We start from the raw sequence: 19,480 nt of genomic DNA, 5'->3' as shown, positions 1-19,480 counted from the left end.
TGGGGGGGGGGGAGGGGGGTGGGTGGCTGGGTGCTACGCGTCCGTCCGACACACGCGACCACCACGACACGACCCTGGTGCGCCTACATTTGAGAATGCAAACGAATCTTCTTTCATTTGCAAACGAACCTGTATGTATTACCATGCCCGTGTTTTCCTTGCAATAATTAGTCATTCAAAACGAGATACTATAAATTCTCAAAGTCATGCCGTGTGAACTGGAAGACCTGAGAATGAGTTCTACTGCTAAACTATCCAGCTGCTGTGTCCTTGTCGCCACGTGTCTTGAAGTAGTGTTTTCATGTAGCATTGTTGTCAGGCGTGTTCTCAAGGCTGTACTTGACCACAACAATTTCCTGGTTGTGCCTTCGATTATGAAGGGTGTGGTTCTTGTAAAGCTTCCCAACAAATCTGATGCGGCCTGTCTTCATGATCATGTTTATGAATGGAAAGACCACTCTGTTAGGTTCTCCAAGGTTGACAAGATGGTGATGGTGCATGTAGACATCTCTCACGAAGTCCATGGCCTAGTCAGTTATGCGGGGTTCATCCTGTAGGTCGGTGGCAAGAAATAGTCAGCAGAGTTTAATTAGTGCAACTTTGCTTGTCTGTAGTAAGTACTATTGTTCAGTACTTGATTTGTGTTTGTGAACCCTGTATTGTTTATTAGTACTGCCGCTTTTGGTGTGTGGTCAGTCCTGAGAACGGTCTATGTGAATGTCTGTCCACTCAATTCAGTCTGTATATTTTGAAGTATCCAGATCATCTTTTTTGTGAGGACGGTTTATCAATTATGGTTACACTCCAATATCTGTATGCATTGCAGGGTTTATCGCACCCACCAGGATTTCCAGTGCCATGGATGTTCGGTCCATACGATTTGTCACGACCTTTGGACTGTCCTGCTTGTAGGAGTAGGCGGGGGCCCTGCATGCCACCCGTAGTTGGACGATCAATCTTCCGTTTAGTACTTCAACATAGTGATTTCCTGGTAAGGATTCACTCGTGTCACATCAAGTAAATCTTATTGATTTACTGTCTAAATCTTATTGATTTAATGTCATGTTTTCTTTCTTTTCCTGCAATTTTACGATGCAGGTTTTGCCATGTGACATTCATCACAGAATAAACCATTTGGTTTGCTCTACGATGGCTATTTTTGCAGGTTTCACTTCTTATGTCGTGTCAGTAACGAAGGCACTGTCCATCACTTATATTACTGAAAAAATTGGATCAGTCTGTTGTCTGAGTACAAGCTGAATCCCTATGATGAACTGCAGTTTGGTTTAACAAAAATGCCACAATTAGTCCTTCTCGCGTTTAAAAGAAATGAAGAAAAAAACTGGATCACGGTCATGAAGCCTAGTCAAGTTAGAAAGCTGATCATAGCAGACCAGACACGATCGCCGCTGTCTCGCACATCGGTACCACCTTCAGCAACGGATCGAGCACCGGCAGTTGCTCTAGCACTGACAGTGGCAGCAGCTCAGTCTGATCCAGCTGAGGATTGGGCACCGACCGCGTCAGCGGATCAGGCTGATCTACCGAAGGATCGGGCATCGACACCGACACCTGCTCCGACACCAGCACCAGCTCTACAAGGAGCACCATCTCCGGTAGCAGCAGCGGCTTCGGCACCTGCACCAACACTTGCACTTGCATCTGCTCCGGCCCGTGCAGCGGCAACCGAACGAGCAGTTGCACCGGCAACAGACTAGGCTGCAGTTCCCACTTCATATACCAAAGTCCTTACAAAAACCGACATGTCCACCTTCTTGGTAAGCATTGGCCGCCCAAGTGTTTCATTCTTTTTTATTTCCATGTTGTTTCGCATGATTCACTGTGTTGATCTAACTGTTTGGGTATGTCTTCTTGTTTGCAAACAGAGAATTCCTAGAGCAACGAGGGAGTCGTTCAACAATCCGGGCGACAGCGGCCAAGTTTCTCTTACCATGCGCAACCTTGGTGTGAATGAACCTGCTCAATATACCATAAGTACAAAGGATGGTCGCATGATGATTGATGCTAAAGGATGGTCAAGGTTCAAATCTAAATCATATCTTGCGGTAGGGGATGATGTCAAAATCGAACTTTCTCGGCAAGGAGAGCTAGTCCAAATCAACTTTGAAATTCTTCAGTACTGCCGAACTGATCTATCCGCCGAGAGATTTTGATGTAATACTCTGGCATGGTGAAACAAGTGTCCTGTGTGTATAAGTAGTACGACAGTATCATTGATAGAATTGCAACTCTAATTGCTGGTTAGGAACTGTCGTTTGATTTCATTCCAACAGCTGCTGTGCTTTATTCAATTTTGTGTATTCGCCTTGCGACAGCATCTAAAACTAGCGCCGTACCGACCGCTTGCAATATGAAAAGCGCTGAGGTAGAACACATGGGCCCCCAAAAATTCAGGCCCACCGGCCTATGGCCCAAAGTCTAGAACCGTGAGCCTGTCTGAGTATTTCTCAGCTGAACCCCCATAATGCCCGTGCGTTGCACGTAACATCAAGATGCATTTGTATGAGTATTTTATCTTGTGAGAGAAAAAGGATGAACGAGGGAAGGCCTTATTTGCAAATGTGGAGAGGTGTGTGGGTACCTTTTTGCAAAATTGCCATAGTTTCCTTCCTATCCGTCAGATATAAATCGGACGACCTATATTGCAGGATGACAGGCACACCATCATCACCAACTCGTCTATACCGTGTTAAAAAAACTTTGTTTTTATAATTATATATGTTATATATATTCCCCGTGATTTTTCTTATGTATAAAGTTGTGATATAAAAGATCTTTATATTTCTTTATAGAGGGAATATCTCTCTGTCAAAAATATATTTATGTGTAATAAGTAGTTACTCATGTCTTTCTACTTCCTTGCGCTGATATGTGGGGCATCCGGCAACGGGGTCCACATGCCATATGCACCAAATTAGAGTGCACAACTGCACGGTAGACACACCCCGGTCGTAGCGCCGCATTAATGCCCAATGAGCCGTCAAATCACAAAAACCCCCACCTTTCCAGCTTTGGCAGTAAGCTGGACGGACGAAGCGGCAATATTTCACTCGGCCTGAATCCCTTCTCCCTTGTCTGCTTGTTCAGAGAAAACCCCTGCTCGGCGATTGCATAGGGTTTTCTCATGGAGAACCTGGTACGAATTCTTCATCCATCCCCGATTAATCCAAGTCCCTTGGTCGCGGGTACTCCTAGGATGGCAGCCGCCGCCGTTGATGCATTTTTCTTCCTACTGAATCTAGTGTGTTTAATTTGCAGTGCCCAAAGTGCGAGGACCCTACAGGTTTCTGCGCCCTTGGCGAGACGCCACACTTGTTCCTTCTCATCCTAACACAGTATTTTAAAACGCGCACAGTATGTTCCTAGAATCCTCTTTTCTATCCGGGAGGGTGGGGTTTTTTGAACATGATGTCGACTAATTTGGAAATTTGGATTGCTATATTTGGATAAAAGGTACTAGTACCGTGGTCAACACTGACATGAAGGAGGAAAGTATTTCTAGATTTGGACATAGGGAATACATTGTGTTCTCATATTATTTTTCCTGCAGTGCATTCCTTGCTCTGCCAGAACACATGTACTCAAGATGCCCGGCCTTGCCATAACTGAATACACCAGTTTAATGGTAACAGTGAAGACAAGCCATGGATATAAGTTTCGAGTTGGGTTCATGAACCAAGAAGATCGCTACTTTTTTTATGGCCGAACTTGGATAAACTTTCTCAAGTGTTATGGACTGAAAGTTGGCGCACGAATGTTGATGGAAATAGCAGAACCTGGTCTCATCTTCACTGCAATCTTCCACCCCGACGTCGTTCCAATTGTTCATCCATGTTAGTTTTGTATCTGGTTCTTGCTTGTTGCCTCGATTACTTCTTAATCCACCTATTCTGTCTAACCGATCACAATTTAACTTTAGAAGTAGCAACGAATCTCTCACGAAGATGCTACTTCTAACTAATATTTTCTTATAATTGGTGGCACATTTAGGTTTTTTCAGAGTTAAGCAGGCTGCTCGTTTGTTATTCTGTAACAACTCGGCTGTTACTGATGGCACTGAAGTTGACTGGGACGACATCCACAAGTTCCTACACTTTATTGATCGTCTTGAGGTCCTTGTGGGGCGTTTCAATGGTGGAAGGCCACATGGGATATGTGTGCCACTGCTGCACTCGTTGAACAGGTCCAACTGTGTCGAGAAACTTATGGTACGAGCTATTTTCTGTTATATATGGTGTTCATAAACTATTGCTTATGCACAGTTTTACAGCTGTGATCTTCTTGAAACAGAAACTGCCCAGTTCTATTGTTCCTATACAGATGCCTGACCATGGTCGGGTCAGACTTGCGCTTGGTCACATCATGATGTTTATGTCGACCTACTCCATTCCCCTTGGAGGTGAAAAGATACTTATTCATGGGTGGTCTCAAATAATGAAGGCCCGTCCATCTTGGAGAATAGGACAGAAGATTATGTTCCTGCTTTTCCATGGATCTAAAGCGAATATCCTGTTAATTGACCACATTGCGAGATGAAGCCTCTTTCAGAAGGTTGTGGATGCGCGGGGTGGCGCCTGGGCCTTGTCCTGGGGCTTGGCGGCCTCACCCTTGGTTAACTGTAGGCAAAGTAGCACTCTTCGAGGCGTGCTTTGTATGGTTGAACCTGTATAAGTACTCATACTGCTTTCAGCTATGGTTGTTAAGTGCCCCTGCTGGTTTCAGTTAAGGTTGTTAAGTACTCCTGCTGCTTTTACAGTCTGTCGTGTTTCTTTAGTCCTGTCTTCCTCCAGCCGCCAAAACCAAACCAGCGCCGGCGGGGCCGCCTGCTTCCGCCTCCCACGGCTGTCTGCGCCTCAGCGCACGCATCGCCGCCCCACCGTCTCCTAAATTGTTAATGCCGACATCCGAGGCCTCGCCGTCATCCTCCGCGCGCTTTGGTACGCTCGCCGCGGCGCCGCCCTCTCGCGTTGTCAACATGGTCAACAAACAACAGGAATCGGCAGAAGTACATGGAGAGGATGACATTAGGGCCCACCATGTCAGCGTATGGAAAAATAAAATGCTTCCTCCTAGTGTTTTCCTGACATCTGGGACCCACGACATTGTGAGCGTATATAGTCAATAGACAAGAGAACAGCACAAGATCGGCTGACACCTGGGACGTAGCAGCTCGAGCTGTATTTTTTTGTTATTCTTGAGACGGAGCAGGGTTTGAACTGGGCTGTGGCCCGTCTAGCCCAGGGTTATATTTTATGTTCACCATGTGACGAGCCCAGCTATTTTATCTTTGTGAAAATGAGCCCAGTTTATTTTTTCTGATGAATACCCAATCCAGGCCTACTTATTTTTCTACGCCTTGATGGGCTGCAACTCTTTCAAGACGCCGGCAAGTCTTAAAGTAATATGAAATTGGTTGTAAATATAAAAACAGATGACAAATTGGCAATTACTTTATAATTTCTGAATTTTTTCACATTTTCAAATTCCTATTTCACCGGGCATTAACCTAATTTAAATATATCTTCAAAGTACTTTAAATCTGGCTTGACATTTTGGTATTAAAAATAGTTTGGAACCCACATAAATATGCGAAATTGGCGCTGGCCAACCAAAAAAACGGACTGCAATAAATTGCATAAGAAGTCGCGGTGAGCTATATATATTATTAAAAAAAGAGGGAATGGTCTTGACGCTTATGCAAGATTTTTTTAGTTATTATATACGTCAACAAACGATTCTAGCAGACGTAACCGTTGGATGTCAATCCAACGGCCGTCGTGTTTCTTCAATCTCTGATCTTCTTGCTCCAGCCGCCAAATCCAGCGCTGGCGGGACCGCCTGCTCCCACCTCCCGTGCAGGCCTCACCGCCCCCTACTACTCCCACCGCTGGCCAGGGCATCCCTCTACTCACCCACACCCCCTGTTATTCTGCGGCGACGGCAGCCTCACACCGTAGCCGAACCAGTGAACCCTCGTACTCCTCTCCGCATGGGCATCCACTGCCACGTCTTCCCCGGCTCCGTGTCGTCCCCTTCCTAGGCCTTGCCGTCGTCCAGCGCCCTGGTGCTCTCGGCGCGGCATGGTCAACGTGGTCAAGGAACGACTTCCATCGGAAGAGTACTGTCGTGGAGAGGCTGACAGCTGGGTCCATGGCAGTCGGAAGGAAGTGCCTCCTTATTATGCGGAAAATAATTATTCCTCCACCTGAGAGCAGGGACCCACCGGACGGGCCACCGTATTTGGCGAAAAAACATTTCCCCCTGACTGCTGGGACCCACCGGACGGGCAACCGTATTTCGCGAAAGAAACGTTCCCCCCGCTGTCAGCTCGGACCCACCGGAAGTGCCTCCTTATTACGCACAAAAAAAAGAATACTCCCCCTGCTAGTTGGGACCCACCTTGGTGGGAGGCTGACTTGGGGGCCTACTAAGTTGACGGGGACGGAGTGCTTTGGCAACTTAGTCAATATGAACGATTCTAGCTCCAGTGACTGTACGATGTCAATCCAACGGCCGTAGTGCTTCTTCAACCTATGGTCTTCTTGCTCCAGCCGCCCAAAGCAGCGCCGGTCGTGCCGCATGCTCCTGCCTCCCGTGGCCGGCTGTGCTGCCGCGGAGGCCTCACCGCCCCCTACTATTCCCACCGTTGGCCAGGCCCTGCGGCGACGGCAGCCTCACACCGCAGCCGAACCAGTGAACCCTCGTACTCCTCTCCGCGCGGGCTTCCAGTGCCGCTGTAACATCCCAAAATTCTAAATTTTGGAATGTTATAATAAACAGATAGATTGGATTGATTGTTTGTTTGATTGACTGAAAGTGAGTGGACTTCGAAATCTTTTGAAAGTTAAATGAGAGGGAATAAAAGGACTTTCCCAAACTTTCATTTTGCTTTTATGATCTCCATGAATTCAAATTCTTTTCATCACAAAACCCTCGAGAGAAGATGACATGACTTCTTACATTTATTTAAATGACAAGGGGTGTTGAAAATATTTGAATTTCATTTGAAAATATTTCCCATTTCTGAAACTTTATGCAACTCAATGATTTTCACGAGAGAAGATAAAATGACTTCTTCAAAACAAATGAAATATGAGTTGGGAGTTTCAAAGGATTAAAATCAAAGTCCTTTGGAAATTATTTTTTTATTTGGAGTTATTTGAGTTTTATTCAAATTATTTTTCTCCAAAATAAAAAATATACATAAAATAGGGTAACATGATTCCCTACATCAGCAAATTGGAGAGAAATAAATTTGAAATCATTTTGGTATTTTTAAAATGATTTTTTTGGATTTTATGAAGGCAGTAGCACTCTTTGCTTTATTTAAATTTGTGAGGATTTTATTTGACTTCACAAAAATGTTCATGTTGTAGAAAATCTTTTTCTGAAAATTTTGATATATTATATGCCTATATAATAGTTTTATTTATTTCGTTTTTATTATTTTTCTTTGTCTAGAAAATGTTTAAAAAAAACTCTTTACGAACAGTGCCAGGCCGAAGCCCAGCACTGCTCTCTCTCTCCTCTCTCTCCCCGTCGCCGACTGGGCTGGCCCAGCGCCCGAGCCAGGCCGCGGCCCAACGGCCCATGCCGCTCGTCCCCGAGCTCCCGCCGCTGTCCGCCTCCCGCACGACGCCGCCGCCGTCGTGACCGCGTCGGGCACGCCTCCCGTTGCCCCTCCTCCACGCCTCGGAGCCGCCCCGCCCACCTATAAAGCCGGAGCCCCGGGCCCCGACCTCTCTCTCTCTCCTCTCTTCTCGCTGCCGCCTCGAGCCGCATAGCCGCCGCCGCCGGCGAGATCCGCCGCCTCGCCCCGCGCTCCACCAGCGCGCTCGGCCGCCGCCACCACCGCCATCGGGTCCGCCGCTCAGCGCCGCCCCTCCCCGTCCACTCCGCCCTTGCCGCGGGCCACCAGAGCCGCGGCTCCGGTCGAGCCCGAGCTGCCCGCCGCCCTGCTCCGACGCCGATGAACCCCGCCACCGCCGACCCGGTACGCCGCCGAAAACCGCCGGTTTTCGATGAAAACCCAACCGGTATAAACCGTGAACCGCCCCGGTTTATTTTTTTATTCGTTTTGGTTTTATTAAGAAAACCTAGACTAGATCTATTTTTTTAGGTTTTATTAAACAGCGAACGTCCACTGTTTAGATCCTATAAACGAACGTTCACTTTTTAGCTTTTTCTTTTTCTGTTATTTTCGGCCAGGGACCCATCTGTGAATAATTTATTTACAGATTAGCCCCTGATCTTCAAACGTCTGCAACTTTTTACTCGTTTGTCCAAATCCAACGAAACCAACGCCCACTTCTTCGTTATGATCTCCTCTAACCAGTGATCCAACTCAAACATGTTTTTGAAATTTTAAAATTTGAATTAGATCAGATTTGAATTCAAACTTCGTTTGATCATAACTTGAGTTTCGTAGCTCCGATTTAGTTAATTCTTTTTGCAAATCGAAGCTCTTGACCTAAACTTTCTGATAAGGCCAAATCCATCTAATTTTGGTACTGTTAGAAATTGTTTTATGTTGCAAGAGTTATTTGCTTGGTTTTGAAGTTTTCCGAATTGTTTTCTTCGTTCTTCTCGATCTTTTGAGTGATTGCTTATGTGTGGTTACTATTGCTTGCTCTCGATAGATTGACCGGAGTGTGACGAGTAGATCTATCCAGAGTATTGAGTGCGAATCATCTTCATCAACATTGCAGGCAAGTTCACACTTTGATCATACCCCTTTCATACCCAGTTTTTATTGCATTAGATCACTCCTCAAACATTGCATGATTAGGATCTAATTAAATTGTGGGTATTGGGATGTAGTTGAGGTAGTACCTATTACCTGTTTTATTTATCAAACCCTTGGGAGTTACTTCTACGTTGCTATTATATTGCCATGCTATGCTCGTAGACGTGGATTGGGTTTGAGAGATTTCCATGACAGATGTGAGATTGTTAATTAATGGTTTACTTAAGGTGGCAACTAAAACTCACATCTGGGTGGATTGAGGTACCTGGGTATTCCAGGATTGCCTGTTTTTCTTTTGGACCGCCACCCAGGTTCAAAGGGATCATGAGATTATTCATGCTAGAAACTTCCGTGTGCAGCCACAAGCTATTATGGGCTCTAGCATAGTTGATTAAGTTGTGTGAACGCTTACAGTGGTAGACTAGCAGATGTAGGGGAAAGTAGGTGTAACGGTCTACCCATACGTAAGGTGCAAACACTTCTGAAAGAGTGTGTCTCGGTCATCCGTTACTCAAACACCATGTAGTGCGAGTAATCCAACGGTGGAGATCGAGTCTTGTGGGGAAAAGTGCGCAAACCTCTGCAGAGTGTACAAACTAATCATGATTAGCCGTGTCCCCGGTTATGGACAACTTGAGTATCTAGTTCTTGGATTATCCTGTTGATCTCATCATGTTACTTTAATTAATCTTGTTGGGTTAATGATGATACTTAATTGGGATTGAGATGCTGTCAACCATCTCAATGTTTCACAACCACCATGATAGTTAAATAAAATTTATTCCTTTGTAGTAGGGAAAAATTGGCTTTTCGCAAAAACCTTATAACCGTAGAGCTTTTCCACCAGCCATATATGCATGTAGTGATAGCCTTTGTTCATCATTTCTCTATGGTGTGAATTTGCCAGCATATTCCATGTGCTGACCCGTTTTCGGGCTGCAACGTTTCATGTTGCAGGATTCTTACGACGAGTAAGTGATACGTTAGGGTTACGATTTCTACACTCAACTTTGCCGTTGGTGTTGATGGGAATCCACAACCTTGTTACTTTCGCTATTTGGATTGAGGTAATAGTATGTACGTTACTTTATACATGTGATTTACCTCTGTTATAAATCCTCGAGTACTGTGTGTGTCAGCATACCGATCCAGGGATGACACTTAAGCACAGAGACTTGATCCATTCGGGTCGGGTCGCTACAGCCGCGTCTTCCCCGGCTCCGCGTCGTCCCCTTCCTAGGCCTCGCCGTCGTCCACCGCCCTGGTGCTCTCGGCGCGGCGTGGTCAACGTGGTCAAGGAACGGCTTCCATCGGTCAACTGTACATGGAGAGGATGACAGCAGGGTCCACGGCCGCAGCAAGGAAGTGCCTCCTTATTACGCGCAAAATAATTATTCCTCCACCTGACAGTGGGGACCCACCAGACGGGCCACCGTATTTCACGAAAAAACGTTTCCCCCTAACTATTGGGACCCACCAGCTACATCTCCGCACGCAAGGAAGTGCGTCCGGGCAAAAAAAACGATTCACCCCCTGACTGCTGGGACCCACCAGCTACATCTTCGCACGCAAGGAAGTGCCTGACAGTCGGGACCCACCTGGTCGAAGCGTACATAGCGTTGTCATTCTGGTCGCGAACGTGTGCGTACATACTGGTCGATGTAGAGGCGCGCACCTATCGTAGTAGAGGCGCGCACGTAGCATGTACACATACGTTCAGTGGCCAGGGTGCAAGAAAGTAAATACGGCCACGTACGTACATACGGGCGGGGTCTCGAATGCCTACTCGCGCGTACGTACGGCCAGGGCTCGTGTACATGGCTAGGTCGGAACAGAGAAACAACATCATCGTCGTGTTCATGGGGAGGCAACGGAATGCGTCGTGTTCATCGGGAGGCAACGGAATGCGTGGGAGCCAACCAGCTTGGACGGAACAGCCGATGGAAACAAGGCCTGGCGTACCTGAGAACGGAGGAAACGGCCTTGTGTTCGACCGGCCACGTTTGAAACGGGATCCTGTTCGAGAGGGGTCTGGCATACCGCATGTCAGGACCCCAATTCCAAGTCACATCGATCTAGCCGGTAACACCTCATATCACTTTGTGGCCTCACGCACGATATTCCCACGGGTGTCGCCTTACCATGGCCCGGGACCGTTTGCGCCTTTTGGCTCACGTATATGATAGTGTCGCTAGCATCCATATGACAGAGAACCCGGGCCGACATGACTAGTCGTGAACCCAAAGTGGCACTAACTTACGGGGACAGGCATACATGAATCAACATCGAGCATGTCGGTCAGCAGCATGCGAATCCGGGCTGTAGCTCTGGGCTAACAGGACTCCGGGAACCCGGGCTGTAGCAGGCTAGGTAGGACTCCGGATGTCACCGCGTGACATTTCCCCAAAGGGACAGACACAGGAACAAAGTGAATCACATGCCGGCCAGTCAAGTGTTCCGGAGCAGTAGTGCTAGGCTAGCAGCACTCCGGTGAACCGGGCTGTAGCGGACTACTATGGCTCATGGAAGCACAAGACTACATTTCCCCATAAGAGAGGCTACCAAGGATAAAAAACTAGGTTGTCGGATCCCACACATACCAAGCATTTCAATCATACACACAATATGCTCGATATGTGTAAATACAACATGGCATCACAACATAACTCTACGACTCAAGTATTTATTCATTAGGCTCCGAAGAGCGAGATAATACAAACATGGGTCTCATGACCCAACATTCAGAGCATACAAGTCAAAGCACATGCGGAAGCTTAACATGTCTGAGTACAGACATCTACAAAAGAAAAAGGCTGCGAAGCCTGACTATCTACCAGATCCTGCCGAGGGCACAAGATCGTAGTTGAGGTATCAAGCTAAACTTCGAAGTCCACACGGAACCACTAGCGAGACTGATGTCTCTCTGCAAAACATAAAATAAGAAAACGTGAGTATAAATGTACCCAGCAAGACTTACATCAGAACTGTCTACATATGCATCGGTATCAACAAAGGGGGTGGTGGAGTTTAACTGCAGCAAGCCAGCTTTGACTCAGTGGCTAACCTGAACTACGACTGCAAGCAACTCTTTTGAGGTGGCGCACACGAGTCCACATATTCACCATATCAATACACCACTACGGATCCGCTCCCGTCTCCCTACGAGACCGCCATCCATAGCACTCACGCTTATCTTGCACATTTTAGAGTATGGACTTCCACTTGTCTATGAACTGTACAGGCGACCCAGAAGTCCTTTTCCGCGGACACGGCTATTCGAATAGATGATGTTAACCCTGCAGGGGTGTACTTCATCACACACGCTCTCGCCACTTACCACCATGTACACGTCGTGTACCTCGGCAACCTTCAAGCGGAAGTCTGGCGAGGGAGTCGGCCACGACCTGACTAACAACACAAGTCTCTAGTCCAGGTTTATCGCCTATTCGGGTTCCATCCGCAAGGAGATCCGGCCGGGGTGTCGCTCACGGCCCCAAACGATGTGTGCAGGGTTCCCGAGCCCACCATCCGGGTGCCACTCGGTACACCAGGCCACGTGTGCCTAGTCTGTCCCAAGCCCACCTGTACCGGGTGCCAGTTGGTAGACTGCTAACACTACCTACAAACACCATAAACTAGTTGCAACTCCTGGACAGACATCAGGTTGATTAATAAGTCGAGAGAGCTTGGAGCGCCCGGAGCCCAATGTGTGGTAGTAACTGTTCATGGATCACAAACACAGAACTCAGTTCCTGAGGACGGTTTTAATGAGACAACCCACCATGTACTCCTACATGGCCTCTCACCGCTACCTTTACCAAATCGTGTTCACACACTTAGCTCTCACACAGTAGGACATGTTCACCACTTTCCAATTCATTCCCGATGAATCAGACCTGACACAACTCTAAGCAATAGCAGGCATGACAAACAGGCATGAATGAGTAGGCACATCAGGGCTCAAACAACTCCTACTCATGCTAGTGGGTTTCATCTATTTACTGTGGCAATGACAGGTCATGCAGAGGAAAGGGGTTCAACTACCGCAACATGTAGCAGATGAATCGTTGTTGTCCTAATGTAATAAAAGAGAGCAGGAGCGAGAGAGTGGGATTGTATCGGAATGAACAAGGGGGTTTTGCTTGCCTGGCACTTCTGAAGATAGCATTGAGTCTTCATTAGTGTCAACGATCACAACGTCAGAACATCGTCTACCGAGAGGGGACAAATACTGGCAACAGAGAAGAAATACAATAAATGCAATGCACAATATGATGCATGATCATGACATGGCAATATGAATTTGTTTTGGGCTATTGGAAACTAGAACAGATTGAGATGAGTCCATTTGAACCAAAGATTCAAATGCAAACCCATTTTATAAAGTCATATAAGTGCATTATCTCGTTTCATCTAAACAGCAAGGTTAAGTTGTTTAAACATGCATGAAACTAGTACAAATGGATAGATTGGATTTTTCTGATCATTTTTCATATATAAATCTTTTCATTCTGAGCTATAGATTATTTTCTATGATTTTTAGAAGTTTATAGGATTTTCTGGAATTCCTGAATTATTTTAAATCCAGAAAAGGATTAATTGCGTCAGCACTGCGTCGTGCCTGTGTCAGCAGGTCAGCAGCGCTGACCAGGGTCAAACCTGACGTGTGGGGTCCACACGTCAGTGACACCGGTGCTAACCCGCGTTGACTAGCACTTTGACCTGCTGCGGGGCCCATTGTCTGTGGCTAAAGGGCGGCTAAGCTGGCGGGGATTAGCGCTAATGGCTGCACCACGTCGGTCCTCGCCGGAGTTCCACCGGCGGTGACCAAAGCTATGGCGGAAGCTCGCCGGGGCTGCGCTACAGGCGATGTCTGGACGCGCGAAGGCCACCAAAAGGTAGCCCGAGCTCGCCCGCATCTAGCTAGCCGCACGGGAGACCGCGTGGTCGCCGAAATCGACGACGGTGAGCGCATCCGCGGTGGCCGGAGTTCGTACGTGGAAGGGGTCGATGCTACGGTGCACTAGAGGAGAAACTGAAGGGTGCTCCGTGCTCCTGGGAGTGCAGCGAACACGGTGATGCACTCAGGCGCGAGCTGGGGTGGCCCTGGCCACGGCGGTGCGGAACTACGGCGGTGATGAGCTCTCGGGTCCGGTGGTTAGTGCGGCTATGGCACGCAAACGAGGAAGAGAGGAGAGGGGAACGACGAGGTGCTCACAGCGAGGCCATTATAGTGCTCAGCAGGCTCGGGGGAGGTCCGGTGCAGGCGGAACGGCGGTGACGATCTCGGCGGACCGAGGTTGAAGAAGACGGCGTGCTCGGCGTTTGAGGGCGTCCGGGATTGCGCTTGTTGAGGGGGAAGCTTCACGGCGTCGAGGCAGACGGCGGGGATAGCACGGAGAGGCGCGGGGACGGCTGCGGCCGCGGTGGAGCTCGTCGGCGGCGACGGCTGCGTTCGGTCGCGCTCGGGGAAGGGACTAGAGGGCGAGGGAGAGAGCAGAGAGTGAGGGAGAGGAGCGAAGGGGCTGCGGGGCGTCTCCAGACGCGTCGGAGGCGCCTCGGTGGCAAGCAGGAGGTGGAGCTCGGGCGCGCGCGCTGTCGACATGCCTGTGCCTACTGGCAGAGGTTGAAGATAGCCGCTTCAGGCCAGCGGGCTGGGCCAGCTGGAGGAGCTGGGCCAGGTGGGCTGCCAGGTAAGTCAGGTGGGTCTCTCTCTCTCTTCTTTTATTTGTTTCTGTTTTCTAGTTTTTTGCTATAGTTTGAGCTTAGGAAAAATACCAAGGCATTTCCTAAAATCCTGAAAGTATTCATGGACACTTGCTGAATTATTTCAGTGGCCCAAAAATAGTTCCAACATTATTTGAGCATTTAAATTATTTATATTACTTAAATGCCCAAAGTCAAATACAATAAGATTTAATTCAAAAATCCAGAATGGCCTAGAAATATGTGCATCATTTTTGTCAGAGGTGCTGGACCAATTCAGAAATGATGAACATTTCTAAAGGGCATTTTGGGATCATTGAAAAGATTTAAGTTTGAACCTAGTTGAATTTCATTTGCTCCTAGGGTTTATCATCCCCCATTTCAAGTTTCTGAGAAATTTAAACATGATGCAACAACCAAGCTAGTCCAAGTGCATACCAAGGCTAGGGACGTGACCCGATTGATCTTAACGTCTTTGCTTTCGACATCTTCATCCAACACGATGAGAACAGAAGGAAACTCTACAGAAACGATCTCCTCGAAGATCGAGCATCCAAGATCAACTCATGGAGTGAGAGGCAAAACATGCATCAGGAGGGGCGGAAGAAACAATTTGACGAAGGTTTCAGAATAGCGAGGAAGAATTGCCATGATTCCATAATGGGGCACCTTGGAAAAGGTGACTCGTAGAATTATTCCCTCAAGTGGCAAAAGAATTACTTTTGATCTAGAGATCAATAATAATCTCTAAACCAGCCTAAGGCAATCACAATCGACCGTTTGAACGAATTGAAAGAATGGCATACTCATACCAGAATGAATGATGTGGACTACCTTGTTGAAGACAACACCATGGATGATTTTGCTTATCATCGGGGATGGATGGGACCCATAGTAGGACCACTTTTGAAGATGATCCTAAACAGTAATTACTGAGGTGCAAGCTGGGAACAAAATGCAAATGCTGGGTATGATTCTGGTAGCTGGGGATAACTCAACGAGAGTGATTCCACCGTTGAATGGTTCTAGCATAATCGAGGAAACCGAGAGCACAAGGACCCCTGAGGATCAACTTCTAGAATAAGTTGCACTAAATCCTCATGGAGAAGATGGTTAAATAGCTCAATCAAGATACTACAATGATAGATCTTCCGGCTAGGTGTGTGGGCTAGAACATCAACCTTGTCGGGACCTACATCATAACCTTGGAAAAGTTCCAACCGTCATATCTGCCTGAGATTCAGATCTAGTTGGTAACAGGATATTCCAGACTCATCGAGTCTAGAATAAAATGAAGCTTTGCAACACAAATCGACGAGATGACGTTGCGAGATTCTCGGGAAATGGACTACGATGGTAAGCTCCAAAACATGAGCTGGTTCTGCTACAAACATGTGAACACGCCGTCCCAGACAAGCATGACCACGTAGTAGTCTTATATTAAAACACTATTGAGTTCAGGTTGGGAACCATCATCGAGGATAACAAGGTCCTAACATAAGTCATGATTCTTAAGAAGGAACTTCTTCTCCTTGAACAAATCAATCAGTGGCTTCGTGTGCTAGGGATACATTACAAAATGAAGATGATCAGTCTATCAAACCATAGAATACTTCGCACATGCATGACTAACTTGGGATGATTCTAGAGGAAGCAAAACAAACTTTCTCAAATTCACGGTGGCAACTTACTTCAGATACACGTGAATTAGAGGAAGTTACTTTTTACACCGAACATATGCTTCATGAGCTAGCATGAAGAAATGCTTTCAAAGTTTCCAGCACTAGCTTAATGTTCAACATGAATCATGGACAAGATGCAAATATTGCCGATGGGCTCAACAACAGGTCATCCAAATTTCCATGAAGTTGGAATTCCACAACTATGTGAACAAAGCGATAGCATTGGTCAAACCCAAAGAATATAATGGTGTATGCTCGAGGAAACAACCACGAGTAAGACAACATTACGAATATTGTTGGTTATGATTTGATTTGAGGATAGCCCATACTCAAATCAAAGATTGGATAAGGTGATAGGTCCATTAACTGATCACGAGGGTCAATCGATGAAAATACCATCTTTCTTCAACACACATACAAGATATCCCTTAAGATGAAGTCGGACAAGCTTTTATCTTCCAACTCTCCAAGTTGTTGTTTGGCGTAACCAACTAGCTCAGGGGTATCCAACACGGATTCTTGGAGAAGGGGTGGTTTATAAAAAAACCAACTTAATCACGAACTCAACATAACAGTCAGGGGACAACCTGGTGATACTTCCGAGAAGATATTCGGAAAATCACGAACCACCAATATGTTATTAAGCTTGAGAACAATCTTGCTTTTCAGAGCAAGACGATATGACCGAATAAGCAAGGACTGACACTATCCTAACTCATTGATCGAAAAGTGCATCGGGAATAAGGACTGGGTAGCATGATCAACCTTAGGATGTGATTCAGTAACCAACACGCTAAGGATGAAATTATTGTCCTTTAACTACTAAGCAACGGAGTTGCTAGGAGTATAGATTTCACACATCATAGTTCACCTGTCGGCATTCCGGTTGTGACAACACGGAACCGAGGAATGAGCAATGATGGCGAGAAGTATCACTGCGTTAAGAATTCGTGAGAGATGGTGCAATTCTCATGACACTCTTGACATAAAGATGGTTACACTCCAAGGTAGAATAGAACAAAAACTGGATTGGCATTTTGATCTATGGAATACAACTACTTTGACCCAATCCCAAAGATGGACGAGATACTGGAGTTTGTTTCTCCTAGTCATTCCGGATTAGAATGGCTTGACAGACCACAAGAATAATAGGCATCGATAACACAAATGCACAATTACTCCTGACTATCAATTGATAGACGGGGGTCGGAATACAACTAAAGAGGGACAACTCAGAGAAACATACGATTTTCTGAGTTGTGGGTGCATAGATTAGCATGTCGAACGAGTTCAACATATTTCTTCCGGATAACCCATGCAGAAAGGTAGAACTGGCAGAGTCACAACATAGAATCGAGAACTCATCAAGAGCACTCTTATTGTGACCTTTGGTTCAACGAAGAACTACTGCCATAAGCGGTTCATGGTATTTGGAAGAAGGATATACCACGGACCTCGAGGACTATCACAAAGGTTGCTAATATCCTAAAGGAACAAGCAATACTATCTACATGAATTAAGTAGAGTGAATCTTGGGTTCAAGAACCCAGAAATAGAAAGCCTACTAACTAAATGGCATCACGGGATGCTTTCAAGAATAATGGCCAGAATCATCACACCAGGAATACAAAGCATTGCTAGATTACTAGGTGACTCCCTAAGACACCTAGGGTCATAATAATAGCTCCAACATATATGTCGAGGCAATAGAGTACCTCAACTCAACAAGTAGTGTGGTTAATCTGGCCCAAATAGACATCAGGAATATGGAGGAATGATTGCAAGTGCATTAGACTATCTAGAAACCTGGGATGACTCGGACAACATAACGGCTGTAAATGATCAAAAATATTTGGGACATCCTGCAAAATGGTGGCATAACCACTCAACAACATCATAATATCAAGGTTCTGGTTCAACTGACAACATACTAAAAGTAGTAGAAACTGAACTGAGGCCTGGAACCAACAATCCTACGAGTCTACGGATTAGTAACACGTGATCCTGATAGAAAGATGAGAAGCCTAGTTCTTAATCCCCGTAGAAGAGAAGAGGGTGACTCAGATCAGAAGGGCATAAGGTAAAGGAGTAAAAAGAGCCTTACGTTCCCTCCCACAATCAATTCCCTTATATAACTAAAGCATTTCTAGACTCAACTTCGACCAGTTTGTCTTGGTAATCCTACAGGCAGTCCGGCTCTGATACCAAAGCTGTCAGGACCCCGATTCCAAGTCAGATCGATCTAGCCGGTAACACCTCATATCACTTTGTGGCCTCACGCACGGTATTCCCACGGGTGTCGCCTTACCATGGCCCGGGACCATTTGCGCCTTTTGGCTCACGTATATGATAGTGTCGCTAGCATCCATATGACAGAGAACCCGGGCCGACATGACTAGTCATGAACCCAAAGTGGCACTAACTTACGGGGACAGGCATACATGAATCAACATCGAGCATGTCGGTCAGCAGCGTGCGAATCCGGGCTGTAGCTCTGGGCTAACAGGACTCCGGGAACCCGGGCTGTAGCAGGCTAGGCAGGACTCCGGATGTCACCGCGTGACATTCCCCAAAGGGACAGACACAGGAACGAAGTGAATCACATGGCGGCCAATCAAATGTTCCGGAGCAGTAGTGCTGGGCTAGCAGGACTCCGGTGAACCGGGCTGTAGCGGACTACTATGGCTCATGGAAGCACAAGACTACATTTCCCCATAAGAGAGGCTACCAAGGATAAACAACTAGGTTGTCGGATCCCACACATACCAAGCATTTCAATCATACACACAATATGCTCGATATGTGTAAATACAACATGGCATCACAACATAACTCTACGACTCAAGTATTTATTCATTAGGCTCCGAAGAGCGAGATAATACAAACATGGGTCTCATGACCCAACATTCAGAGCATACAAGTCAAAGCACATGCGGAAGCTTAACATGTCTGAGTACAGACATCTACAAAAGAAAAAGGCTGCGAAGCCTGACTATCTACCAGATCCTGCCGAGGGCACAAGATCGTAGCTGAGGTATCAAGCTAAACTTCGAAGTCCACACGGAACCACTAGCGAGACTGATGTCTCTCTGCAAAACATAAAATAAGAAAACGTGAGTATAAATGTACCCAGCAAGACTTACATCAGAACTGTCTACATATGCATCGGTATCAACAAAGGGGGTGGTGGAGTTTAACTGCAGCAAGCCAGCTTTGACTCAGTGGCTAACCTGAACTACGACTGCAAGCAACTCTTTTGAGGTGGCGCACACGAGTCCACATATTCACCATATCAATACACCACTACGGATCCGCTCCCGTCTCC

This window comes from Aegilops tauschii, chromosome 1 (assembly GCF_002575655.3).
Source record: "Aegilops tauschii subsp. strangulata cultivar AL8/78 chromosome 1, Aet v6.0, whole genome shotgun sequence".
NCBI lineage: Eukaryota > Viridiplantae > Streptophyta > Magnoliopsida > Poales > Poaceae > Aegilops > Aegilops tauschii.
Note: the sequence above shows the minus strand (reverse complement) of the source record.